Below are 27,021 nucleotides of genomic sequence, written 5' to 3' on the forward strand. Positions count from 1 at the left end.
CCTAAAAGACACCTCACATCCATTAGTAGTCAGTCCTGGTCTCGTCCTCTCTGCCTTCCCTACAGCCTTAAGCAACCATTAATCTAGTTTCTGTGCCTCTAAATTTGACTATTCTGGATATTTCATGTAAATGGAATCATGCGAAGTGTCGGTCTTGTTTGCTTGTCTTTCACTTGGCTTCTGTTTCCAAGGTCATCCAAGTTGTAGTACGAGTTAGTGCTTTACTTTTTTTAAAATTGTGGAATAACTTTCCTTTATATGGACAATTCAACTTTATTTATCCATTAATCAGTTGATGGATATTTTGTTTCTTTCTATCCTTTGGCTATTATGAATCATTTATGTGTGTCTAAGAATTTGTCCATTTTGTCTTAGTTATCCAATTTTTTTTTTATCATTGTACGCCTACATCATATTTTCCTGTAACTTTTAAATTTCTGTTAAACTTAGTGCCTTTTGCATTCCTGGCTTTGGGTTATTATTATTTTTTTTGTAGGGTTAGTCTAGCTGGAAAAGTTTTATACAAAGTTTTGGAAAAGTTTTAGAAGGGTATAAATTTTGTTCATCTTTTTAGAGAACCAGTTTTTGGTTTTATTGATCTTCTCTGCTATTATTTTATTCTCTGTTTCACTTAGGTACACTCTAACCTTTATTACTTACATCTTTCTGCTTACTTTTTTTTTGCTAATATCTTTCTTATTATTTATTTTTTAAATACATGACAGCAGTGGAAAGCAATCTTATTACACAGGTAGGGCACAAGTTTTCATATCTCTGTATATAAAGTATGTCCACGCCAATTTATGCCTTTTTACATGTACTTTGTTGTTGATTTTTTTGCATTACAATTCTTAATACCCATATATACCACAATTTTTTGTATCTCTGTTTGTATATAAAGTATGTTGACACCCAATTCAAGTCTTCATATGTGTACTTTGGATAATGATGTCCATCACATTCCACCATCATTGCTAACCCCCTGCCCCCTTCCTTCCCCTCCCGCTTCTCTTCCCTATCTAGAGTTCATCTATTCCCCCCATGCTCTCTCCCCCTACCCCACTATAAGTCAGCCTCCTTATATCAGAGAAAACATTCTGGTATTTGATATTTGGGATGGGCTAACTTCACTTAGCATTATCTTCTCCATCGCCATCCATTTACCCGCAAAAGCCATGATTTTGTTCTTTTTGAATGATGAATATTATTCCATTGATTATATATACCACAGTTTCTTTATCCATTCATCTACTGAAGGGCATCTAGGTTGGCTCCACAGTTCAGCTATTGTGAATTGTGCTGCTATGAACATTGATGTGGCTGTGTCCCTGTGGTATGCTGTTTTTAAGTCCTTTGGGTATAGTCCAAGGAGAGGGATAGCTGGGTCAAATGGTGGTTCCATTCCCAGATTTCCAGAGAATCTCCATTCTGCTTTCCATATTGGCTGCACCAATTTGCAGTCCCACCAGCAATGCGTGAGTGTGCCTTTCCCCCACATCCTCGCCAACACTTATTGTTGTTTGTCTTCATGACAGTTGCCATTCTGACTGGAGTGAGATGGTATCTTAGAGTAGTTTTGATTTGCATTTCTCTGATGGCTAGAGATGATGAGCATTTTTTCATATATTTGTTGATTGATTGTATGTCCTCTTTTGAGAAGTGTCTGTTCAGGTAATTGGCCCATTTGTGGAATGGGTTATTTGTTTTTTCAGTGTTGAGCTTTTTGAAATTTTTTATATACCCTAGAGATTAGCGCTCTGTCTGATGTGTGAGGGGTAAAAAATTGCTCCCAGGATGTAGGCTCTCTGTTCACCTCACAGATTGCTTCTTTTGCTGAGAAGAAAATTTTTAATTTGGTTCCATCCCATTTATTGATTCTTGGTTTTAATTCTTGTGCTATAGGTGTTTTTTTAAGGAAGTTGGGGCCTAATCCCACATGATGGAGTTTAGGGCCTGCTTTTTCTTCTAAAAGACACAGAGTCTCTGGTTTAATTCCTAGGTTCTTGATTCATTTTGAGATGAGTTTTGTGCATGGTGAGAGATAGGGGTTTAATTTTATTTTGTTGCATATGGATTTCCAGTTTTCCCAGCTCCATTTGTTGAAGATGCTATCTTTTCTCCAGGGCATGTTTTTGGCACCTTTGTCTAATATAAGATAATTGTAATTTTGTGGGTTAGTCTCTGTGTCCTCTATTCTGTACCATTGGACTACCAGTCGGTTTTGGTGCCAATACCATGCTGTCTTTGTTACTACTGCTCTGTAATATAGTTTAAGGTCTGGTGTAGTGATGCCACCTGCTTCACTCTTCCTGCTAAGGATGGCTTTAGCTATTCTGGGTCTCTTGTTTTCCAGATGAATTTCATGATTGCTTTTTCTATTTCTATGAGGAATGCCATTGGGATTTTGATTGGAATTGCATTAAATCTGTATAGTGCCTTTGGTAGGATGGTCATTTTGATAATATTAATTCTGCCTATCCAAAAGCAAGGTAGGTCTTTCCATCTTCTAAGGTCTTCATTGATTTCTCTCTTTAGGGTTCTGTAGTTTTTATTGTATAGATCTTTCACCTCTTTTGTTAAGTTGATTCCCAAGTATCTTATTTTTTTTTTTGAGGATATAAAATCAACACCCATAAACCAAAGGCATTTCTATATATCAGTGACAAATCCTCTGAGAAGGAAATGAGGAAAACTACCCCATTCAAAATAATTTCTAATTATCCTCTGTATTTCTGTAGAGTCCATTGTGATATTGCCTTTTTCATCATGTATGCTGGTAATTTGAGTTCTCTCTCTCTCCTTCTCTTTGTTAGCATGGCTAAGGGTCTGTCAATTTTATTTATTTTTTTCAAAGAACCAACTTTTAGTGTTGTCAATTTTTTCAATTGTTTCTTTTGTTTCAATTTCATTGATTTCACTCTAATTTTAATTATTTCTTGCCTTCTACTGCTTTTGCTGCTGACTTGTTCTTTTTTTTCCCCCTAGGGCTTTGAGATGTAATGTAAGGTCATTTATTTGTTGAATTTTTCTTCTTTTAAGGAATGAACCCCATGCTGTGGTAGTAGGAGCAAATGTGACTCCATTTTGTTTTATGACTTCATCCTGTAAACAACCATGCCAAGTAGAAGGGTCATGACTGGAGCAAGATGTTCTTTTCCTTTTGCTATAGAAACCTTTAAGAACACGGAACTACCTCATGGGGTATTGTTTCTGTAACTAGGGTAACGGGGCTCTGTTTCTGTAACTGGGGTGACTGGGCTAACTGTGATTGGTTAGGCTTCCCTCCGCTTGACTGCACTGTCCAGCTTCTGTAACCTGGCTTGCTTGCATTGGCTAGACCCCCTGAACATCCCTTTTGTGGTTTTCAGGCTTATAAGGAGTGCCCTTGCAATTGTTCGGGGCTGATCAGGGGAACAGCCTTATGTTCTGGTCAGCCGCCACCGGTGTGCTTCAATAAAGGCTTGATTTGATTATACGTGCGTGGTCTAGAAGTCAGTTTATGAAACCCTGGGACAAAGCTTTAACTATAACAATGCAACGAATTTTCCTCTTAGAACTGCTTTCATAGTGTTCCAGGGATTTTGATATGTTGTGTCTGTGATCTCATTTACCTCTAAGAATTTTTTTTATCTCCTCCTTGATGTCTTCTGTAACCCATTGTTCATTCAGTAGCATATTGTTCAGTCTCCATGTGATGTAGAAATTTTTATTTTGTTGTTGATTTCCAATTTCATTCCATTATGATCTGATAAATGCATGGTAGTATGTCTACTTTTTTGTATTTGCTAAGACTTGCTTTGTGGCATAATATATGGTCTATTTTAGAGAAGGATCCATGTGCTTCTGAGAAGAAAGTGTATCCACTTGATGCAGGTTGGAATATTCTATATATGTCTGTTAACTCTAAATTATTGTGGTATTGAGGTCTATAGTTTCTTTATTCAACTTTTGTTTGGAAGATCTATACAGTGGTGAGAGAGGTGTGTTAAAGTCACCCAAGATTATTGTGCTGTGGTCAATTTGACTCTTGAACTTGAGAAGAGTTTGTTTGATGAACGTAGCTGCACCATTGTTTGGGGCATATATATTTATGATTGTTAAATGTCTTGTTGGTGTATGGTTCCCTTGAGCAGTATGTAATGTCCATCCTTATCCCTTTTGATTAACCTTGGCTTGACATCTGCTTTATTTGATATGAGTATGAAAATCCCTGCTTGCTTCCGAAGTCCATGTGAGTGGTATGATTTTTCCCAACCTTTCACCTTCAGTCTGTGTATGTCTTTTCCTATAAGATGAGTCTCCTGGAGGCAGCATATTGTTGGGTATTTTTTAAATCCAATCTGCTAGCCTGTGTCTTTTGATTGGTGAGTTTAAGCCATTAACATTTAGGGTTACTATTGAGACAGGTTTGTATTTCCAGCCATATTTGTTTATTTTTGTTATTTAACTTGACTTGGTTTTCTTTTTTGATTAGCTTTTCCTTTAGGGTACCACCACCTCCCTCTTCTGACTTCATTGTTGTTTTTTGTTTCCTCTTCTTGAAATATTTTGCCAAGAATGTTTTGTAGTGCCGGTCTTCTAGCTATGAATTCTTCTAACTTTTGTTTATTGTGGAAGGTTTTTATTTTGTCTTCAAATCTGAAGCTTAATTTTGCTGGATATAAAATTCTTGGTTGGCACCCATTATCTTTCAGAGCTTGAAATATGTTGTTCCAGGATCTTCTAGATTTTAGAATCTGTGTTGAAAACTCTGTGTTATCCTAATTGGTTTTCCCCTATATGTGATCTGATTCCTTTCTCTTGTGGCTTTTAAAATTCTCTCTTTATTCTGTATGTTGGGCATTTTCATTATAATGTGTCTTGGTGTGAATCTGTTGTGATTTTGTACATTTGGCACCTGTAGGCTTCTTGGATTTGGATTTCCATTTCATTCTTCATGTCTGGAAAGTTTTCTGATATTATTACATTGAATAGACTACTCATTCCTTTGGTTTGGACCTCTATGTCTTCCAATAACTCTTAATTTTGGTCATTTTATGCTATCGCATATTTCTTGAATTTTCTGCTCATGGTTTCTTATCATTTTTGCCATGTGGTCTATGTGCTTTTAAAGATGATATATTCTGACTTCATTGTCTGATGTCCTATCTTCTAAGTGGTCTACTCTATTGGTGATGCTCTTATTTGAGTTTTTAATTTGGTTTATTATTTCTTTCATTTCAAGGATTTCTGTTTTTTTTTTTTTTAAATATGTAACCTCTATTTTCCTGTTGAGTTGATCTTTTGCTTCTTGGATTTGTTTATGTAGCTCATTGTCAAAGTGATCTTTCACTGTCTGTATTTGTTGCCTTATTTCTTCTTTAAGATCCCAAAACATTTGATCATGTATATCCTGAAATCTCTCTCTGTCATTCTTTCTGCTGTACTTGTCAATTCTTCCAGTGATGTGTTGTCTTGAATTCTTTGTGGTACTTTCTTCCCTTTTCTTTTCATGTTGCTTGCATTTCTTCCTTTTCTGCTCTGTGGACTGGGGTATTATTGTTTTTACCCTATAGATTTGTAGTGCTCTGGTATGGCTCCAAGATCCCTCCTTCATGGAGAAGGACAATGTTAACACATCCTAATATCAACAGTACATCACCCATGAACAAATTATTGTTATTAAGGCATTTATAGTTAGTTTCAATGTCCAGAAATGTTGGATTCAATTATTATTTAAAATATAATCAGTAGTTTCCTAAAAGGTTTACGGTTTCTGGTGGCGGACAGTGAACTGGAGGTCAGGTCATCTAAGGAGGAAAGATGTGAGGGCGTGGGATTAACATAACTTAGGAAATTTGAAGAACTCCAATGAAGAGGGTTAGTAGCAGGAAATAGACAGGAGGTAACTTAGGGTAGATAAGTATGTGGGAGGAGTGTAGAGGACATAAAAGCAAACACACATGTGTTTTTAGAAATTTACAGGAGTTAAAATAGTGAAATTTACAGGGTGAAAGAAGGAGAAAAAGAAGAAGGAAAAAAATGAAAGAAAGAAAGAAAAAGAGAAGAAAAAGGGGGGGTTATGCAATTCCTCCATATTATACTCTTCAGGTGACTCAGTTCTCCTAGTTCTATTCATGTAAAGTTCTTGGTTTCACGTATGTTGGGATGTGAGGGCCGGAGGACAGAGGGAAGAGGAGGAAGAATACAGATAAGAAGGAAAAAAAAAAACCTTACAATTCCATGTCCTTGCTGCCTCCTTCTCATCCACTAGGGGGAGCTGTCTGTTTTAAGCTGAGTCTGTCCTCAGGCTGGTGCAGGTGACCAGGTGAGAGGACTTGAGCCCCGGGTACCGACTCCCTCTCCTGCCTGGAGCTTCCCAATCCTGAGCTCTCTGTTTTGCTCCAGGTTTTAGTCCCCTCCCCTCCTTTTAGCTTATCAGGTCCCCACTGTGGGACCTCCCACCCTTAGGGTCGCGCCCCAAGTGGGTGCAGCTTTTGCGCTGGGCGGTCACTGGGCCGAGTCACTACAGCTGGGGAGGAGCAGGGCCTGGGGAGCTGGGACCAGGCGCCTGCTCACACGAGGTCCGGCGGGTAGCCACGCCCACAGCTGGCAGCCACGCCCACCGCTGGCAGCCACGCCCACCAAAATGGCGGAAGAGGTTTTCCAAGATGGCTGCGGCGGCCTGCTTCCAGCGCCGGGTATCCTGTGAGGCGGCGGGGGAGGTAGGGTGGCCTTGTGCTGGGGCAGCCTTGTGCTGGGGCTGGATGGCCTCCATGTGGCCTGCGTGGGAGCGGGCGCCGCTGATGAGGTGACTCTGCCGCATTGCTTGAGCGCCGTGTGCGCCAGACCTGCGGCTTCGGGTCTGAGTTGGGCCTCACAGGGTCGCGGAGGCTCTGATTCCTGCGCGGGTGTCGTGGCTCTGCGGAAATCCGCCGCCTAGGGCCCTGTCGCCCGCTCTGAGGTGTGGGATTCCGTCTGGGTGACACTTTGTGGTCTCCTTCCGCAGAGCGGCCCGCAGGGCCTCCCCAGCCGCCATCTTTCCCCTTCTTTCCGGGTCTCTGCAGGTGGAGGCCGCTGATTGGCCTGGACTCCGGCCTCCTGGTCAACCCGATGCTTCTTGACGACGTGGATCTCCTCTGGGGCTGCGTTCGCTGCCCTGGAGGTCTGCAGACATCTGGACCCTCTCTGTCCCTTCTTGTCGGACACATTCTTGGGGAAGGGGTTTTAAATCTCACCTATTTATGGATTTTTCCAAATCCCTTGGGTTCTTGATGGTCAATTTCACTCCTTGTATTTGGAAAATGTACTTTGCATGTTTTTTGGTCCTTTGAAATTTGTCGAGACTTTTTTTTTTAAGGCTCAGCCTGTGTTCACTGCTGGGACCTGCTGTGTGTGCTGTGGCTGAGATTGTGGATCCTCCCGCTGGGGACAGGAGTGTCCCATTTCGGTGCAGGGCTGTGATGTCCAGCTCAGTCCATTAATTGGTTAGTTGGTTCCTAGGGTCCTGCAGACGTCACGTGCCCGTGTGGACCTTTGACAAATCCTTGCATCCCTTAATGACAGGGGGCCTGTGGGAGTCTCTGTTATTTTTAAGTTGCCTGTTTCTTCCTTCAAGTCTGTCAATTTTGCCTCATGGATTTTGGTTTTTATTTGAAAGGTGCGTATGTTGGTGATTGTGTCACCTAGGAAGCAGTTGATCCTGGTGGCATGTCTCTGCTCACAAGTTGTGTCTTCAAACCTAAGGTAAACATTGGCAGGGCCACTCTGGGTCTTCGATGGTCACTGTTTGTACGGAATCTCTTTTCCACTATTTTGCTTTCAGCCTGTTTGTGTCTTTGGATCTCAAATGTGACCCCTGTGTACCACCTGAAGTTGATCTGAGACGACATCTCTGGCTTTTCACAGGAGCATGTAATGCATTTATATTTAATGTTATTATTGATATGGTTGGATTTACATTTGCTACATTTTTTTTTTTTGGTACCAAGGATTGAACCCGGGGTGCTTAACCACTGAGCAGCACTGCCAGCCTTTTAAATTTTTTATTTAGAGACAGGTTCTCTCCAAGTTGCTTAGGGCATCGCTAAGTGACTGAGGCTGGCTTTGAACTTGCGATCCTCCTGCCTCAGCCTCCTGGGCTGCTGGGATTACAGGCGTGGGCCACGGCGCCTGGTTGCTATTTTGTTTTCATGTCTCCTAATTTCCTCCTGTGTTTTTCATTTCTCTACTCCTTCCTAATTGCTTTCCTTTGCATTAAGTGGTTACTTCCTAGTGCTATGTTTTAATTATTTTGATAATTTCTATTATATTAGTTACTCTCTAAGTAGTTGCTCCAGAGCTTACAATACACCTCTTAATTATCAGAATCTACTTCAGATTTACACTGACTTAATTTCAGTGAGACATACAAACCTCACTCCTATTCCCTCCCAGCCTTTTTATGTACAATTTTATATGCCTGTAGGATATAGACCCATTAATACCTAATTATCACCACTGTATATAATCTAACTTTTTTTAAGCAACGGGAGAGGAGAAAAGAGAGCAGTTGCATATTTATAGAGATGGCTACATTATCCTCCTTATTTTTTCTTTCTGGTCTCTATGTCTTCTGTGTCTTTGAGATGCTATTTTCTTATTTCAATACCTGACCTTATTTGCTGTTCTTGTCAAATATATTCTGAGCATAACAGGCCCAGCCACCCACCATACGAATATTTACAATTGTGTGTCCCTTAACGGTGACAGACATACCTTCTGAGACAAGTGTCCGTTGGTTGATTGCGTCATCATGTGAAAATCATGGAGCCACTGGCTGTGACGTCACTGGGTCCCCGTCACCTTATATACATCCCATCTGCAGTCATGGAAGGAATGCTGTTTATGTCACACAGCTGTGGTGTCTGGCTTTACACACAATTGCTTTCTAAAACAGTCCAGGAAAGAAAGGAGAATAAACAGGGAACTACATGCTGTCTTTTGTAATTACTTATGTAATTATCTTTATGTGTATTCTTTGTTTTATGATCTGGCTTCAAGCAACTCTCTGATGGGACTGAATTCCTGGAGTAATTCTTGTAAGGGAGCTCTGCTGGTGAGAAGTCTCTCAGGATTTATTTATCTGGAAATCTCTTTATCTCATCTGCATGTTAGAATGATAGTTTTGCTGGATAGAACAATCTTTGTTGACAGATGTGTGCATGTGAGAGTTTAATTTTCATCATTTTGACTGTTTGCCGGTGGTGTGTGTTTAGATGACAGGTCAGTGATTGGGCTGGGGATGGAGCTCAGGGTAGAGCACTTGCCTAGCATGTCCAGAGCCCTGGATTCCATCCCCTGTACTAAAAAGAGAGTGAGTGGTCAGTCTTACTATGGCTCTTTGTACACAATGAGTTGCGATTTCAAAATTTCCTCTGAGTCTCAACATTTTACCTGTGATATATCTGGTTGTAGATTTTTTTTTGCATTTATTCTACTTGGAGGCTCATTGAACCCCACGTATGTGTAGCATGTTTTTTTAATCAAATTGTAGGAATTGCCAGGTAGTGGTTGTTCAGTATCTTCTACGAATCCCTTTCCTCTCTCTAGTCTCATTATGCATACCTTGGGTCCTACATTACTCTAAGGGTCAATGTATTATTTTTGCTTAGTCTTTTTTCTCTCTGTCCTTCAAGATGTGATGGGGGCTTAGAAATTTGCCTTTGCTAAAAGCATCCACTTTCCTTAGGCCTGCAGCTGCCCCGTGGGACAAAGCCTGGTGCCTCTGCCCTCACTTGCTCGTCTCTGTCTGTTGGTATGTTAATCATTTATGGAGTGTTCACCTAAAAACTGGTAATAAAGGTTCATTAGCCCCAGTGTAGTTATAAACCAACCAATCTTGTCCCCCTGCGAGACAGAGGCAAGGTTTTCAGACTCCTTTAGTGGCCCTAGAGGTCTTCTGTTGTGGTCCGGTTCCATCCAGGAACCTCAGGACCAAGCATCTCATGGGACCCTAATTGCCCACTTCTGGGATCACAGATGTGACAGATCAACTTCCTGCACCCTGCATCCTGCAAAGCCCCCTAAAGCGACAAGGACTTCTTAAATCTCCTTGCAAAACCAGAACTGAGAGAACAATCAACCAGACCACAGTTTGATGAGAATGGCTCAATTCTGCACTTTCTCCCCACGCCTGCTGCCAGAATTCTGCCTCTCTTTAACCTAAGGCTCCTGTCAGCATCTGGAAGACAGGGCTGAGAGGCTGGATCCCACTTTGCCTTCCCAATAGGGCCATATGGATGAAGGTTTCCTTTTCTGCTTCTCAGTTTACCTTTCCTGCTTGGTTTTGGGGTCAAGTGGCTGGAACTGGTTTGCTGGAAACCCTGAGGTCAGGCCTCTGACCTGGTCCAGTATCAACTGTACCTGCCTCCAGTGATCTGTCTTCAAGTTTTCTGACTCTTCTGTTTGCCCAAATGTATTGTTGAGCTCTTCAGTGAATTTTTCATTTCGGTGCTTGCAGTTTTCAACTTTAAAATTCCCATTTGGTGCCTTTCAACGTCTCTATCTCTGGTGAAACATTTCAATCATGCTTTCCTTGAATTATTTATAGTTTAGTTGTTTTGAGCATATTTATAGTGGCTACTTTGATGCTTTAGCTGTGAATCCCACCATCTGTAGCCTTCAAAATCATTTTGCATTACCTACTCTCATTTCTAAATAGAGATAATGTATTTCTGTTTCTTTGCGTGTCTGGTTTTTGTTGAACACTGGGCGTGTTAGGTAATATATTGTAGCAACACTGGCTGCTGCTGTTCTCTGCTGGGCCATTTGTCTAGAGTGGGGGAAGAACTGATTCTGCAAAATCTATTTTTCTGTTCAGTCGGTAGCCTCTGATGTACCTGCTCAGATTCCAACTCCCACACCCCACCCTGGCTCCTTCGCCTGTCCCTGGGTAGGCATAGCTGCTAATCGGTCAGCGATTGTGCCAGCAGCCCCTTAGCCAGTTAAAATGTTTACCCTGACATTGAACATGTGCATGGCTGGGAGCAGCCTCGCAGCTCTTGGAGTTTACTGATTGTGTCCCACATTTAGCCAGAGAGAGGCAGCTTTGAGGTTCTCCCTCTCTGGCTGCCCTGAGCATGTTCTGTCTTCCAGAACACCCATGGTGACCGGGACCTTTGGAAGTCCTGGTGTCCTGTTTGTTAGAGGCAGAGGAGACAGGCTTTCTAAACAAGAGCTCCCAGGACGCAGAGCATCTAAGCCACCTGCATTGCTGCACCTGGGAGTGGGGAGGCAGGTGGTCAGTTGGTGAATGGCTTCAGATGGCCACCTGTGGAGGTGCGGGTTGCCATAGCTGACCTTTGACCTAGAGATGCATGTGGCCTGCCTGTCAAGGGAATCTTCTTGACCTTATCTGCATCCCTTTCTTAAACCTCCCCTGGCTGCTCTTTGCATTGTGCTGAGGAGACGCAGGGTGAACCCTGACCTTCTAAGACCCTCACTGGCCCTGAGGAGGAGGATGGACTTTGGACCAGAGTCCTCCATCTCCCCCTTCAGCCAGCTTTTCCAGTATGGTCTCTTTCCTTGCCTCCACCCCCCGACCCTCCACGTGACTGGCCTGTCATGCAGCAAGCAACTGGGCCCGGATTTGGTAACCCCTGGTCCTCACTGCTCAGTCTGCGTGGGGCTGAGCTGTGCTTCAGCCCTTGTTCCAGCGAGGCTTTGGCTCTGTGGAGACGCATCTGCATGTGGCTTGGACAACCCTTCTGAGTCTGTCTACATCTGAGTAGGTGGCGCCTTGTGTATACACAGCACTCCCAACCACCAGAGTGACGGCTCCAGTCCATGGCTTTTCCTGGGTCTCTGCTATTGGTCTTGTATCAGGCCCCAGCTTCCTCTTAACGCCCTCCACCAAAATCTCCATTGGTTTTGATGATGCCCTTGGGCACAGTTAAGTGCCCCTGGTTCAATCCTGGGTACCAAGAAAAAAACCAAAAAAAAACTGATCTCGGCTCTCGTGGCCTTGTCAGGTCAGCAATGCGTGTCCTTTCTTAGCCCTCCTGGGTCGCATGTCCTGCCCTGGTTGGACTGGAAGCATCTCTCAGAAGAAAAGCACAGCACTACAGGTCGGTACTTCTGCTTGTTTAACTCTGAGCTTCCGCGGCTGTGTTTTAGCAGCAGCTACGACAGCTCACCTTGGAGCTGCTCTGAAGATGGCCTTCCTGACTCACGCTGGTCACACACGACCGTCTTGTTGTTAGGAATGAGCACTTCTTTATTTTTAAGAACAGAGGAAGACCTGTTCTTGTTTCCAACAATGAAATTAAGAACAGGTCTTTCCCTTTAGACTGAGTGTTACAGAATCACAACTAACCTTGACCCTGTGCCTCGTGGAATTCTAGGTTCTTTCCCACGAACCTCAACGGCAACCTTAAAAGTAGGTGGAACTCAGTTTGTAGATGAGGAATCCTCAGAGGCAGAGTGACTTCAACAAATACTAAGTGGCTTGTAAGTGGCCCAGCTGAGATCAATACCCACCTTGCTCTGTGTACCCCAGTTCCTGGGTTGGCAGGCAGTTGGTTGACTCCCCACAAAGCTGTACTCCATCTTCCATTGTGGAAGAACCCCAGTCTTGGGGGGATATCCACCTTCCCTCCAACATTACCCAACATTAGTTTTAATGTCTAAGATTATTCAGGTCAATTTATTTCCCTTGCTGGTGACTAATTATTTCCCTTGCTGGTGACTAAACTTAGGAAGGAACATATATAACACAGTTCAGACCAAATGTGACGTGACAGGAAGGGGGGATGCATACACTCTCTCTTTTCTGGGAAAGATAGAAAGAGACACATGGGGAAAAGTGTAATGCCTGGCATCATGGCAGCCTTCTTGTGCTCTGAAGGGAGTGAGCCTGAGAAAAGTCATATTTGAGAATGGAAATCAACCTGCAGGAAAACTTGGGTCCTTGTTGCCTCTGGAATGACTCTGTGACCTGCCTTCCCTTTAGGCGAGATAACTCATTTTCCTTGAGGGAGCTTTTCTGCATTGTCAGCTACCCATGGATACATCTATCCATGGAGCGAAACTACAGCAAGATTCATAGTGGGGCCGGGGGTAGGGGAAGAAGGAGCCGGCACCCAGCATGCAGAGAGAGGAGAGGGTGGTGAGCTCCGGTCGGTCTTTGGGCTGCAATACAAAAGCGATTGGATTCTGGGATTGGTGGGAAAGCTCTGCAAGGCCTCCTGAGAAGGATCTGATCTTGCTGCCGTTTGAACACTCAGTGACTGTGCGGAGGATCCTCTGGGTGGTGACAGAGGAAGCCCAGAGGGGCACCAGGAGGCAGCTGCAGGGAGCCACGGGGTTGGGGGAGGCAGAGAGGAAGGAGTGGGTGGGTCGGGGCAAATGAGGGACACCTCAGGATTTGCAGAAGGCATCCAGCCGGGGGAACCTGGCTAGGGGAGGAGTGGCCATGAGCCGGGCAGTGAGCCGGTACCAGGTTGGCACCAGGCCCCTCTGCCATCACTGCTGATGCGCAGAGAGATTCTAGGGCCTGAGCCACACCCACATTCTGCGTCTGTTTCTGTTTTATTTACCGCAGACACTATGTGACATAGGACAGAGAGAAAATGGGAGTTGGTGTGGGACTGCAGATGCACTTGGTGTCACTCTGGTGGCCCGCTGGCTGCCGAGCCTGGAGCCACCCAACATGCAGAAGGGCCTCCGTGAGTGAGCGAGTCCCCTGTGTCTCCGTCACGAGGAGCTGGGAGGAGATGGCAGAGACACACTGAGCTCCCGGCTCGTGCCGGGGACCTTGGTGCCAGGACATTTGGCTGTCACTCATCCAGACGGCAAACCTGCTGGGTCATAAATTCCACTGCAGACTAATATGCCATGATAAACATTAATTAAACACTTAATCCTCCATCATTTTCCTTGTCACAATTCATTCTCAGAGGCCACCGAGGGCTGCTCTGGATGGGCTGAGGATCTTCAAAACACATCCAGGAACGTTCAGCTCATGCATTTCTTTTCTCCAGATGAAATTTTCTGTAGCGAGCGGAGAGTGCTTTCTGGATGCAGTTGCAGTAGCTTGTTTACTTGCTTATCGGTTTATTTGATCACTTATTTGTTAATCTCGCAAATGTGTATTTAATGTCTATTGACTGCAAACACTTCACCAGTTCCAGGGATACAATGGTAAACAGGGGCGGGAGAAAGGGCCCTGCTTTGTGGGGACGCCATCGTTATCAGGAAGACAAACATCGAGCAAATGAACATATCAACAACATAATTTAATAGAGTGATCATGTTTCTGGAGAAAATGGAGCAGGATATGAGGCTACAGGGGGGTTGTGACTGGGAAGTTCCTTTAAATCAGGTGGTTAAGCAAGGGGCTGTGTTAGGAACAGGTTTCAGCAGGAGCAGGCCGAGAAAAAGGAACAGCATGTGTAAAGGTCCTGGGGTGGGAGAAGAAGACTGGTTTGTCTGTGGAAGAGAAGAAACTATGAGGTCGAAGAGCTACGCGAGTAAACTGCGTATATGCAAAATGAAGAGTCAAGATGGAGACAGTTCTCTGCTCTGGACTTTATTGGGCCGTGCCTTCATCTGTCCGTTCAATCTGCAGATGCCTCTTTGGGGCAGATACTGGGTAAGGCAATACCCTGAAATAAAGACCAAAGTCCAGAAGATTTCAAAGTGCAGCAACCAGAGAAGCCAACAATCTCTCACATTATAACCGACTCTCCTGATGGATGGGTTATGGAGGAGGACAGCCCTTCCCTTTTCCCTGCTGTGAGCCTGGTTTGGTCATGTGTTTGGACAGGACAGTGTGAGTGAGCTACGAGGTCAAGTTCTGTCTCATGTGCTCGTCTTGGGGTGTTGGGTTGCTGTGGCATGACACCAGCCCCTGGGGAATGGACCACCAATAGAAAAGTGTTGGCAGCGAGGACATCCAAGATAGGGGGGCCACATGTGCATGTGACAAAGACCTCCTTGTCACATTATAGCATCATGGAAGGGTAAAGAGGAACAAGAGATCAGGCCTGTAGGCTCAGGTGCTTTTGTAAAGGCCACCAACCCATTTTAGAAGGTGAAGCTCTCACAAGCCCAAACATCTCGACGTTAAGATTCCAACACGTGGACTCTGGGAGACACATTCTTTCAGGCTGAGTCCCCTGCTGCGTGACCCTTGTCATGCTGCCATCTGCCACAATGACCAGAAGTGCCCAAGGGAGAGGTCGCCCTGCCCATCAGGGTCCTGAGCAGGAATGGGGTGCTGAATGGATTGGTAGCGGGAGAGAGACATGAAACTTTGTGGCTGATGTCTCTGAGGCCTTGGGGTCGTGTGTTACTGCAGCATCACCCAACGTCTCCTGACTGTCACAGCCAGGGTTAGGATCAGCATGAAAGCAGAACACAGTGACGGTGAGGAAGTCAGAGGACGCTTCCCAGAGAGGTGCTGTCTTTAAAGAGTCTGGAAGGACAATGAGGAATCACCCAGCCACAGGGGAGGGAGCTGGTGTTGTGGAGACTAGGAGAGAGACCTGTCCCTTGGGTGGGTAGCGAGGGTACAAAAGGAAACAGGAGAACCGTTCAAGTGAAGAGCACAGGCCTGGGTCACCCTGTGTCCCTCTCTACATCTGTGGCTTCGGGCAGAAGCTCCTGACATCTGAGTATCAGTTTCCCCTGTCACAATAGGCATGAAGGTGCCACCCTGCTGTGCCTGGGGTGTGTGTGTGAGGGCTCTGTCAAGGCGGTGGCAATGTGAGATGGGCTTGCAGAGGTACTCAGACCTGGGCCTGGCTTGTCATGGCCTTTGTCAAAATTCTAAGGCCGTGACAGTGATGGACAGCTACCGCACAGGTGGCCTTAGCACATACCCATTCCTCAGCCCTTCAGGTGCATTCCTGAGCCCTTGCATGTGACCACTGTGCCCATTTTACTAACGAAGGGGAGCCCAGGGTGTAAAGGACATGTCTAAAGCCACCCAACCGCAAAGTGCCCCAGCCAGAATTCAGACCTGGGGACCACACTCCAGAGTCCACCCCTGGGACCGCGGCATCATTTCTTGCTCCTGGGCTTCGACGGCTGAGTATTTCCTGGGTCCTGCTCGGGGCCAGGCTGCTCTATGCTCTCGAGAACTTACAGTCGTGAGATAGTGTCCACGCACACCCCAGGTGCTGCCCACGGGCCTCCGATCCCGCAGTCTCATGGAAGAGACGGATAAGCCCCAGGAGCTCTTGAGGACAGCCCCAGTGGTGATAGGGTCCTTGTCTGGCCTTGACGATGACATCAAACTGGAAACGCAGCAGCCACGTACGAATGACCCCGATGAAGAAAGGGGAGGCAGAAGAACATTCCAGAAAGAGGGAGAAGCACGTGCAATCATCCAGGAAAGCCAGGAGGGCGTTGTGGACGGCGGCATCCTGAAAGGCTCTCCTTGAGGGGAGAGAGGAACTTGGGGTGGGCACGGGGGCTCCCTCCTCTGGGCTCTGTCCCCAGGGCAAGGGGAAGCCAAGGAGAGGGCTTTAACTGGAGGAGCCACAGAATCAGATTTTCCTTTGTGAAGTCTCACTTTGGTGGCTGTTAGGATTGCAGGGGCACAGGGCCAAGGGCAAGGGGACCATTTAGCAGGCTGGGCCAGCATCTGGCCTGTGGGAAGGCGGTCAGGGGCTGCGGAACGGGACAGTGGGTGGAGCCGCGCACTGAACTCCTGGCCCTGGATAAAGGCTCCGGTGACATTTTGTCCCCGTCCTCCTCCTTCTCCGCCCAAAGGGCCACCTGACCTATATTTATCTTTCCAAAGTGACCAGTTCTGCAAATTGCCACTCTGTGCGACATCGGCCCTGCCTCTGTTCCTGAGTACACTGTGTTCTGGGTCACAGGCAGGTGGCCCTGGCAAGCTGTTAACTGGCTTTTCATTTTGTTGTGTTTTGTTTCCTGAGATTTCTGTTTGCTCAGTGCCCGGCCCATCCCAGGCTCGAGCTCAGGAGGCCATTTGTCCAGATCCCATTCGGTCATGGGTCGCAGCTTGGGCAAAGTGGCCCCAGGTGAGCTGGTTTTCAGGACTTTGGGCCTCATGCTCCAAAGGGGACGTTGTCCCTGTGGAATTCCAGAAATCAGGGGGTTAATGTTCTTTTCCAATTAGCTCTGCATTTTCTATAAAGACATAATCCTTTATTAAGTTAATGAGGCATCATAATTATTAATTGCTAATTATTCATAGTCGCTTAGTCGACTTAAAAGGAATGATACCAGTTAGAGCAAGATTTAAAGATATGCAAATACCAAACAGCTTCCCTGGCTGTCCAGCTACTCTGCGCTCCAGCAGCAGGGACATGGGTTTTCTCCTCTGGATGATTCAAATTGTGTTCTAAATTCTATGATTTGGAGCATCAGCTCAGTTCCTGCGTGTCCTCCACCAACCTCCTGATTCTGAATGTCAGACCTGATACCCACGGGCAAGGCTGTTGGGGTTCACCTGAGATATTGTGAGCAGAGTGCTCATCATCGTGCTTAGTAGGTATCAGAAAGGTCACAAAATATAAGTTATATTTTAGAAGTTGCTTCTTTCTTTAGCTTAACTGTGCATATTTTTGGGGGGTTAGGGGTACTAGACATTGAATTCAGGGCATTCAACCACTGAGCCACATCCCCAGCCTTATTTTGAATTTTATTAAGAGACAGGGACTCACTGAGAGGTTTAGTGCTTTGGTATTGCTGAGACTGGCTTTGAACTTGCAATCCTCCTGCTTCAGCCTCCTGAGCTGCTGGGATGACAGGTGTGTGCCACTGTGCCCTGCCTGGATATGTCGTGTGTGTGTGTGTGTGTGTGTGTGTGTGTGTGTGTGTGTGTGCACACGTGCGTGCATACACATGTATGTCTTAGTTCATTTCCTGTTGCATCTGAATGCCACAGACGGGTGATTTATAAGGAGTATGTTTATTTAGCTCATGGTTCTGGACCTGGGAAGTCCAACGGCATGGTCTTAACATCTGCCCAGCACCTGGCCCTGGCCTGGAGAAAGATTTCCCACCGTGAGACAGAGCAGACAAGTCAGAGAGCTCACTTTCCTACCAAAGCCACCTTGCTATACTCATCAATCCACTAATCCACTAATCCATGAGTGGATTAATCCACTTAAGAGGACAGAGCTCTCTTGACCCAAGCAGTTCCCAAAGGTCCCACCTCTGAATACTGTTAACACAGGACTTTGGGAATGAAGTCTCCTACACGTAAGATCCGGGGACCGTGGCTGGTGAGTGTGTATCTGTGCCGGTGTCTACCTCTGTGTCTTGACCTTGTCTTCTGAACTTCTGCTGAAACTCATGGGACTTGAGGCGCAGCCCTCAACCTGGACTCAAGGGTCTTGAGCCTTCAGGACAACATAGAGTGGTCAGCCCACTTGGAGGCAGCTCAAATGTCCTACCAGGACACTGGGGCTTTGGAATCCGAGCGACAGTGGCTTCCTATTCCTGCTCTGTGTTGTTTGGTGAAGAACCAGGATTCTTATACCTCCTTGTTGGGTAAGGGCTAGAAGTTAGCCAGACCTGAGGCCCAGAGATTGGGGACCTCCTGAGGGTGGTAGGGTTCAGAGACGCCCCTGAGTCTTCCAGACTGCCAGCTCTGATGTCCTGAGCCCTGGGCTTTATTTTTTTATGCCCCATTCATCCGTGGTTGGGGGCTTTGGTTCTATTTTGCATTCTGAAGACTGCAGTCGCCCACCCCCGACTTACAGAGGGAAACCCCAGTCCTTTTGCAGAATCCTGGTTAGGGAGGGTGCCTGTGCTGGAGGGAGGAGCCTCTCGCCTTCGTCAGCTCGCCTTCCCTGAGCTGGGAAGAGCAGAGCAGCATGATCAGCTGCAAAAATAACAGGTTCCACACTGGCAGCAATGGGGGGCTGTGCCAAGCCACATCTAGCAGTGACAAGGAGATCCCCAAGGGAGCAAGGGCAGCGGCTGTGGCAGGGGAGCTGAGGGAGGTGGGCCTGGGAGAGGCTCTGCCGTCATTTGTTCATAGCCACGTCCAGACACTGAGAACCTTCGAGATGCCGGATCTGATCTCAACTGCCCTACAACATCTGACCTGTCCTGAATCGATTATCGTTGTCTTCACTTCCTGGGGCCAGTGAGTTGAGGGCAGTCTCAAGCCATGCAAGTGTGAATCCAAGAACGTGTGTCCCTACCTGTGCCAACACTCCACTGTCTCCTTTTAATGGTGCCCAAGGTTCAGTGAGGGGGCCACTCAGGAGGTGTGAGGGGTCCAGGCGTCCCTGTGATGGCCAGTCTGCTGTCCTGGCCAGTGCATTATTATCATTATCTGTACCCACTTATCCCTTCTCCTAAAGAGGTGGGCAGGCCCAACTGACGTTGGAATACAAGAACCCACAATTCCTACTGGGTGAGGACTGCAGGCAGGATAAGGGCAATGTCCTAATCTCCAGAAACTGTCAACATGTTGGTTCGTGTGACAAGGGGCAGTCTGGGTGCAATTGGAATTTAGATTGCTAATCCGTTGGCTTCAAAATAAAGAGATGATCCTAAATTATCCTGAAGGACCCAGCGTCACCACCCAGGGTCCACATGGGAAAGAAGAGCAGAGAGTGGGCACAGGAGTGATGTCACAAGACCCCATCTGCCATTGCTGGTTTTAAAGACAGAGGAAGAAGATTGGGACTCGAGGAATGTGATAGATTTTAGAAACCAGGCAAGGCAAGAAAAGGGAGTAGCCCTTGAACTTCCGGGAAGGAAGCAACTTTATATTAATTAGCCTGGTGAGTCCTGTTTCAGACTCTTGACATTCAGAACTGTAAGTTTTTGTTTTTTTTTTTTTTAATGTGTTGTTTTCAGTCAGGAAGTTTGGAGTGATTTGTTATAGCAGCAATAAGAAACTAATACCACAGGGTAACTGCACACTTAAAAATCATGTACTAATCAAACCTTTGGGTTACAGACTTTTCATCTCTAAGAATGCAAAGTAGAGGAACCATTGTAAAACAAACCCACGGGAAAGCAATGAACCCCACCCAAATAAGCAGCATTCTGCAGGACAGTGGGCTCAGGGATAAATAAGGGGAGGGGATGTTGCTACATGATGGCCTCTGGTTTATGCTGTAGTCCTGATAAATTATTAACATCAGCCTCTGTTACTCTCAAACGTGTTCAAGTTTAAATGACCAGTCTTATCATCTTCCTAGTAGAGGGTGCTCAAGAGCACCGAGTAACAGTGAATGAAACTTCTGTGAATTTATTTGGAAAAATTGACTCTAAAGTATGGGTGCTTTTAGACAATGGGGAAATTTAAATATAAACTGGGTTTTAGACAAGGCCATAATTTTGTGAGGTGATAGCATTGTGATCAGGTATAAAATTTTCATTTTTAAATAAGATTTTACTAACGTGCTTAGGTGCAGATGCTGTGATGTATTAGATTTGCTTTAAAATAATCCAGCAAAAGGTGAGATCCTGATGGCAAAATGTGGACAGTTGTGGGTGACGGATTGCGGGGGTTGTTTACTCTCTACTCATCTATTTTAGACTTTTCATAATAAAACCGTGTTTTACATGGTCCTACTTACAGTTTTGGCTTTTTTAGCCAAAGGCACAAACATTTCTCTCTGTCTCTCCCTCTCTCTTTTGGTATCAGGTATTGAACCTAGGTGCTCTAAATTGCTGAGGCTGGCCTCAAACTTGTGGGTTACAGACCTGCCTCTGCCCCCCGAGGTACTGGGATTCCAGGTGTGGGCCACTGCTCCTGGTTTTCTCTTTGATCGTCTTCTTAGACTGGATTTGTGTCCGGTGGCTGGTTGGAGGTAGGATGCAGACATGCAGGGAGAAGGTGTCACCAGGTGTCTTCAAACAAGACCAGGGCACCAGTTTCACGAGTTGTTTGGGGGATCGGATCAACTACGGTGGACAAGCAGTATACTGACACCTTGATTTTCATTTACCTTGACCTTTCCTGGAAAATGTCATGGGGAGGTGTGGCTCTGGCTTAGAGTCGAGATTCAGCATCCCTACTTTCAGAGGGATGGAAGAATTCAAGATGAAAGGCCAACTGCAAACTACTGCCTGGTGGAGGTCCGTCAAAGCCAGCCCTGTGCAGGGGAAGGACAGGAGGCTGGGGGCCAAGTGCCTTGTTTTAATTTGACATAGTTGTGTGATCTTTCAAAAGTGACTTCTCCTCTTGGAATCCCAGATTTCTTATCTGAATGTTGGAAAAAAATTAATCCTTATTTCTTGTGATCATTGGGAAGATTAAAATATGGCATTAAAATATGCCATAGCATATTGAAAAAAATATTAGACACAGTAAAAGTTTAATGAACATCTGGTCCCCACACTTTTGAATCTTGTTGAGTGGCTAATGATTTGAATATCACTAATTTCTGTTTTATCTTGGATACTATCATGTGTTTAGAGATGTACTGTTTTTGATTATTGAATAATGTATGCTCATTGTAGAAGAACCCAGGAATGTTAACTCATTGTAGAAGATCTAGAAGATTATAGAAACCCATGAAAATACAATAAAAATCTTCCATAAAACCAGGAAATGTTTCAATTGCACGCATGCTATATTGTGATTTTCTTCTGTTCAGTAAAAATAATTGGGGTCAACTGAGATATAGACTTTTCCATCTGACTTTTTCAGTACGATTTTTTTTTCTTGCTGTCTATAGATTGTTTTTTCAATGTTTAACAATAAAAGCAGAGAGGAGTTTGGAACTACAGCAGCTTGCATCAGAGAAATCACATCTCTATCATGTCTTATACATTTGTCTCTGCAAAAATCCTGTATCGTCTCCCCTGAGGTCTGTGTGGGATTTAAATGGTTTAAGGTTGATAAAGCTGTTAGAACAGTGACTGAAATAGTGCTTATAAAATGACGGTGTCTGTTGTTGATATTGATTAGACTACCGTGTCAGGATATGTTATGCTGCAATAACAAAAAGCCCTGAAGTCTCAGTTACTTAACAAAAATTTGTTCCTTACTGCAAGTGGAAATCATTTTCTTGGGTAGCTCTCTTCCGCAGGGTGATTTATTTAAAGTTTCAGGGTTTTTTTTTCCATCTTGTAGAACTTCCATTGCATATATTTCCATAATTGCCAGGCCAAGGGAAGAGAAATTGGAAGATGTCAACTAGCAATTAAACCCTTGGATCCAGAAGAAATAGGATCCACTCTACTCACAACTAATGGGCCCAAACTAATTATATGACCCCACATTTAAGATGTGTGTGTGTGTGTGTGTGTGTGTGTGTGTGTGTGTGTGTGTGTGTAACTCCCTCATATGCCCCAAAAGAAGAGGAGACATGGGCATTGATAAGCACCAGGAGTCTCTGCCTTGGGATTATCGGTTAGAAGATTGTTTGCTCTCTGGGGAGTTAGTGGACTTGAACTCCTCGAGGTCAGCTCCCAGTGTGTCTGTGTGTTCTAAACCCTCCTAGAGGAAGAAGGGAAAGGCAGGGGCATGGCCTCCCCCTGGGTCTGTCTGTAGCTGGGTTCCCACCAGAGTTCCAGCACCTGTTTGCTCTCTGTGCCTGGGAATCGCTGCCTCAAGCTCACCTGTGAGTGGTGCACTTAAGCACCAGGGCTGGGCTGGCCTCCGAGCAGCATTTCATCCGAGCCCTGTCATCGCCATGATCTACAGCTCGTCCCAAGGGCCATCAGTCCCGGGAGAGAGGTTATCAGGCCCCACTCTGGCATTTAGTGCCACATATATCACCGTGGACACTAAGTAGACCTGGGCCAGGCCTGGTGAGGTAGAGGCCTAGTGTGAGCTGAGGGCTCCTGGGGAATTATCAATCATACCACCTGAAGAATCTTTTTTTTTTTTGGTACTGGGATTGAACTCAGGGGCACTCAACCAGTGAGCCCCATCCCCAGCCCTATTTTGTATTTGATTTAGAGACAGGGTCTCCCTGAGTTGCTTAGGGCCTCACCATTGCTGAGGCTGGCTTTGAACTCATGATCCTCCTGCCTCAGCCTCCTGAGCTGCTAGGATTACAGGCATGTGCCACTGTGCCCAGCCCTAACCTCCTGAAGAATCTGCAGGGAACTTTTGCTTTGGGGGTTTCAAATAGTGGCAGCCTTTCATCTTTCCAGATACTGGCAGCAGGGCGGAAGGAAATGACTTAAGAGTCAAACACACCTTAGGTATGCATTATGGCTTTTCCCTGTGCTAGCTGTGTGGCCTGAGGAAAGTTGCTGCCCATCTCTAAACCAGCATTTTTTTTTTCATTTATGTAATGGAAACAGGATCAGCTCTCTGATTTCTCTCATTCTCTGATTCTGTGACCTCATTCTTAAACTAGGTCCAGAGCTTGGATATTGGGGGAGCTCCCTGTCAGAGACCAGCTTGTTCAGTTAGGATGATTTTGGTCATAAGCAACAGAAATGTCGACTTAGATGGGCTTTGAAAATACAGATTCCACTGCCCCATACAATAGACTTCTGGACAGAGTGGGTTTTAGAATCTGTGGACATCAGCTCAGCCAAGCCTGCAAAGAACCAGGTTCCCAGCAGCTTGGGAGGCTGAGGCAGGAGGATCGCGAGTTCAAAGCCAGCCTCAGCAATGGCAAGATGCTAAGCAGCTCAGTGATACCCTGTCTCTAAATAAAATACAAAATAGGGCTGGGGACGTGGCTCAGGGGTCGAGCCCCCCCCCCCAAAAGATCCAAATTCCTTCTGCTTTCTGCCTAAGCTGTGGAAGTTGCCTGTTGATATTTCAGAGATCAGAGTCAGACATGCAAACCATCAGACCAAGAAGAGAGAGGATCTCTTCCAGTGGGGCTGTCCTGAGAGCCAGAAATGGGCTGAAGACCACCCAGAAGTCTTCCCCCCTGGCCAGAGGTCTTTCCTATTTCTCAGTGTTGAGGTCACTGTGGAGGGGTAGGATCGCCTTGGGTCATCAAGTCCGTCCATGGAGTCTGAGGTGAGCTCAGCAGGAGAAGGGGTGGGTTCAAAGGGTACCTGAGACAAAATCAGGAATCTGTTTGAAAGGAGGCTGGGGCTGGTGGCACCGCAGCATCAAATTCTCATTAGGAACATCCCATAAGAGTGACCTCAACAATGGGATTTAAAAATTTTTCTGTGACAGCTGGAGAAGGAGATGTGGCCCACTCCAGGAGTGGTTCAATAGCTCAATGGTGACATTCAAGACTCAAGGTCACCCCGTATTTTTGCTGCAATAGCTTCAGCAGATGGACAATGTCTCCTTTTAGGGCCTCCAAGATGCCTGGTCTTCATCTTAACCTGCTCTAAATCAGGAGGGGGCAAGGGCAGGTCATGAAGAAGCTCTGTTCATGCACTTCTGTCTTCTGTCAGGAAGAAAACCATTCCTGACGCTCAATAGCTGACATCCCATGGGTCCCGTGGGCCAGAGCGGAATCACATGGTCAATCCTAGCTGCAAGAGAGGCTGGGAGGGGGCTGTGTGTTCATTTTCTGCGTTTGAAGTCTGGTTCGGGCAGCTCAGAAGAGGGGACAGGTTTGTCCTTGGGAAGATGACCCACAGTGCCCATCGCAAACGCCCAAGATGCTCCACGGTGGAGTCTGTATCTTAATTCTTTGTATTTTGATTGCCCAACGAAGCCTACAGTTTTAAATAACTGTCCATTAAAATAATTGAATGATTTACAAAGTTTGGGGCTCTTGGGGGGAACTTGTGGAGAAGGACGACTGTGGATGGAAGGATCACCCAGGCATCTTCCCCCAACATCCTACTTCCTGCCTGTCAATCATTTAGACTTTTTTTTTCTTTGTTGCCAGTGAGTGATTCCATGATAAAACGCAGATGGGCAGAGAGGCAAAGAAGATCGGGCATGTTTCCTGTGTGAAAATGATGAGGACAGTGTGTGAAACAGCTTGTCTTTCATTGAGATTCCAACTTTTGTTCTTGGTTCTGTGACTTCGAGGTGACCATGTGGGGAGCTCCTACCCTCAGATCCTTCCCTCTGGGAGGCTGGAGCATATGGAAAGAGGGCTTACCAAAGTCCACTGGAAATCCCACCACTGGGCAGAGACTGAAAAGAAAAGGAATTCATTGTGTCAAAGAGACAGCCAATCTCCTGAGCTGATTTAAAAAATGATCCGTAACAGCTCAAATATGGAGCCAACCTCGGAGTCCATTGATCGGTGAATGGCTAAAGAAAATGGGATACATCTACATGTGATATCTTGATATATATCTCTATAAATCACATATGTATGTATACTCACACACACACACACAATGGAATATTATTGAAGCATAAAAATGAAATCTTGCCATTTGATGCAACCTGGTTACAGGAGGACATAATGTTAAATGAAATAAGTCCGATTCGGAAAGAAAAATACCGAACACTCTCACTTCCGCGTGGAAGTTAAAAAGTGGATCTTATAGGAGTGGAGATTAGAATTGTGGTTGCCAGACCTCGGGAGCATTTTGGGGGAGGGAGGAGGGAGAGCGATGGTGGATGGGTAGAGATACAGTCGGATGGGAGAACACCTTCTAATGCTCCCCGCAGGGGAATGGTGGTCGATAGCAATCAACTATGTATTTCGACATAGCTAGTAGACAGATTTTTTTTGAACATCTCAATCCAAAGAAATGATCGTTGTGAGGTGAATGATACGCCAGTTATCCTGATCCAATCCTTACCCATGTATCATGTCACAAGGAAACCCGCAAGTATGTAGAATCATTTGTTAATTATCATTTTTTTAAAGTCAATTACAAAAGGACATATGGAAGAAATTCTGCTGGAGAGCATGCTCAGAGGCTTTCTTTGGGGGAAGAGCTAACCTGGCAATGAGACTGGCCTGGTGAGGACGAGTAGGGGGACCTCCGTGAAGGAAGCTGTCCACTGCCTCAGCTCCTGGTGTGGGCAGCCTGCCCAGCTCCCCAGCAAAGCCCTCTCTCTGGGTGGTCATGGTGCAGACCCCAGACAGCACTTCTTGCTTGTGACCGTACATTGGAATCATTGTTGGGGGCAGTGAAGTTGGGGTAGAGGGGCCAGCTGCAGAGGGACCTGAAGTTTCCCCAGGTGGCTCCAAGGCACAGACGAGGCTGAGATCTGCAGCTGTAGAGGACATTGCCTGCACTCAGAGCCTGGTTATGCCACTGCTTCTGTGGCCACCGACACAAGTTCATGAACACATCGGTGCCTCAGTTTCTTCAGATGTAAAATGGGGCCAATAACCACCAGGTGTATCCTGAAGGCAACAAGCATTGTTCATAGAAAGCACAGCGCAAAGTGACTCGGGGCCATCAGCGTCATTGTCTGCCCGTCCTGTGTGATACTCACCAACAGGCCTGGCCGCTGCACCGCGGGGGATCCCATCGTCTCAGGTAGCCACTCCTGCAAGCCCTTCTGTCCTGACCCACCTTGGAATCAGCCCTGCTGGATGGTTCCTATAGTCTAGAACATAAAAGAACCATATGCCTCCCAGAGGCAGTGTCTTGGGTATATCCTTCCTCCCTTGGGTAACAGAATTGCAATTGAATCGTCTTTTGCAGGAATCATCCTTCCATCACCCCTAGCCCATGCAGTTGGATGAAACTGAGCCCAGTTCCAGCTCCAGGCTTGTCAAGAATAAAGCCAACACAATTTTCTAATTCTCATGGGAAGAAGGCCTCACATTGCTCTTGGCGTTGCTAAACTGGGAGGATGTAAGTCTGTAGTTTCTGGAGATCATTTATGCAAACAGGAGAGGAAAACCTGCCTGAGGGGGGCAACATCTACATGGGGGAGCCAGAGGGAATGATTAGGAGGTATATATTCCCTATGACATAATTTGAGATCCTTGATCACACAGCACCTGAAACTGGATTTAACCACGGGCTTTTCAGAGACATGAGCTAATTGCTATTGCTCAAGTCTCCTTGTGTTAGTCTTCAAGTGCAATGGACACAACCTGATAAATACAGTTCACCTTGGCTTACTGGCCACTCCTAAGGCCACAACCTTCTGTCTTGGTATTGAATCTTGTTCCCATAAGAGACCACGTCATGCTCCTTTTCTCCCCTGAGAGTACCAGGTATGCTAGGGGTTCAGAGCTGGGACGATGGCGA

The 27,021-nt window shown here is 45.7% G+C and overlaps 1 long non-coding RNA gene across 1 annotated transcript in view; it reads left to right on the forward strand.

Moving 5' to 3' along the window:
• Positions 1-6,617: 6,617 nt before the first annotated feature.
• LOC144367069 (uncharacterized) overlaps positions 6,618-27,021 on the forward strand; it is a 59,799-nt gene continuing 39,395 nt past the window's right edge. Inside the window, exon 1 of the long non-coding RNA XR_013426275.1 lies at positions 6,618-6,704. This is a non-coding gene — a long non-coding RNA (uncharacterized LOC144367069). The remainder of the gene's footprint in view (positions 6,705-27,021) is intronic.

Source organism: Ictidomys tridecemlineatus, chromosome 10, assembly GCF_052094955.1.
Source record: "Ictidomys tridecemlineatus isolate mIctTri1 chromosome 10, mIctTri1.hap1, whole genome shotgun sequence".
Taxonomy (NCBI): domain Eukaryota; kingdom Metazoa; phylum Chordata; class Mammalia; order Rodentia; family Sciuridae; genus Ictidomys; species Ictidomys tridecemlineatus.